Genomic DNA, 1,587 nt, shown 5'->3' with positions numbered 1-1,587 from the left:
TGCTCAGTCACTCAGCTGGGACTGCCTCTTTCTATCTTCCCAGCAAAGACTTGCACAGGGTTCTGACCTTAGAAGAAATGGCACCCTTCCCAATGTTCTGATAATTTGTGCTGAATAGAGACCTAGGAGCAGGTAAAAGTGAGTAATAGTAGTGAGGGAGGTGGAGGAAGAGGGAAATGGGGAATAAGATGATAAGTGAAAAAAGGAATCAGGGATAAAGGAGAGGAAAAGGAGAAATCACAGTGAATCCCAAATTCACTTCTGAAGGTCATCATCACTCTCTGGAAAATCAATGGGAAGAGGAAAATTGCAAAGAAGAGTAAAGAAAACTTTTAAGGGGGTGGAGCAGGAATTTTTTGCCATGGTAGAAAATTCTAGCAACCTAGGAGGAACGAATAGGTCTGGCAGAGGCCTAAAACACCCTTGCATGTCCTTAATCTCAAAGTGGATTTAATTTCATTCTCTGAAGTACAATCCTGAAGGAATGAGAAGAGAGAAGTGGAGAAGTGGGGGATACGACTCCTTCTCCCCTTGTAGAGTGAAGGTACCTGGATCCTGTCTGACAAGGAAAAGCACCAGGTGAAGGAATTCTAGAGTACAATGGAAGCTGAAGAAAGGATTTGCAAACCTATAGTGAGGGAAGCAGGTGAGGTTGTTGTGGTTCCATGGTGCAATGGTAAGCACTCTGGACTCTGAATCCAGTGATCTGAGCTCAAGTCTCTGTGGGACCTTTCCAGTTAGTTGGGATAAAAGCCATTTTCTTTGATTCTGTAAGTGAGACACAGTTTCTACTTCCACACCCTGCTTTACTGGTCAGGAGGGTTTCTGTCTAGGGAAGGAAGTAGCTGAGGGTAGCAGATATTTCAGTTTCCTGTGTCCTTTGCACCACACAGCCTTTGTCCCCTGCCCTGTTCCTTAGCTCATTAATTCAGATACATGAGGACCATACTTAGGCAGCAACCACTGTGAAATTAGGACACATCGATTCTGGGTGTCTGAACTTGGGATGTCCTGTTTTCAGCAATTCTGCTGGCTCCATGCTCACTGATTTTGGAGGTCCCCAAATCTCAGCCAAGAGGTTGAACAACCTGGCAACACTCCCACCCCCCGAGGTCCTCAGGTGACCTTCAGCCTCTAACCACAAATCCTTCACCCTGGGTTTTCTCCTACCACAACTCCTCCTCATATTTGGAACTATTTTTCTGTTTCTATAGAAATTACTTGAAATATGAAATACCATTCCTTCCTTAGCTTAGTGGCAGGGTGATGAGACTCAATTTCCTGTGCTGGGTTCAAGCAAGTTGGGTGCATTTCAGTTGGTTTCATTGGATTCTTACCTGTTACCATTTTGTCTGAATAATCCTGAACTTCCTAGTCTCTATTGAGGCCAGTAGGGGCTGCAGGTGCCCAGAATTTTGCACCCCAATGTATAGAATCCACTGAAAACTTGAACTCTGCCAAGTAGAGACCTGGGCTGGGATTTGTGTGTCCCAGGAATTGTGTCCCAGGGGATTTCATCTCGGGCGGAGGTGAAAGGAGCCTCAGCAGCTCCAGTGGCACACCTCAGAATCATGGGATTCCCCTTGC

At 45.7% G+C, this 1,587-nt stretch overlaps 1 non-coding gene across 1 annotated transcript; it reads left to right on the top strand.

Moving 5' to 3' along the window:
• Window positions 1–659: 659 nt before the first annotated feature.
• Window positions 660–731, top strand: Trnaq-cug (transfer RNA glutamine (anticodon CUG)). Its single transcript has one exon. It is a non-coding gene; the product is annotated as a tRNA-Gln (tRNA).
• Window positions 732–1,587: the final 856 nt, after the last annotated feature.

The sequence above is a fragment of the Sciurus carolinensis genome, unplaced genomic scaffold (genome assembly GCF_902686445.1).
Source record: "Sciurus carolinensis unplaced genomic scaffold, mSciCar1.2, whole genome shotgun sequence".
Classification (NCBI taxonomy): domain Eukaryota; kingdom Metazoa; phylum Chordata; class Mammalia; order Rodentia; family Sciuridae; genus Sciurus; species Sciurus carolinensis.
The sequence above is the reverse complement of the archived record's forward strand: the minus strand, read 5'-3'. Positions and strand labels throughout refer to the sequence as shown.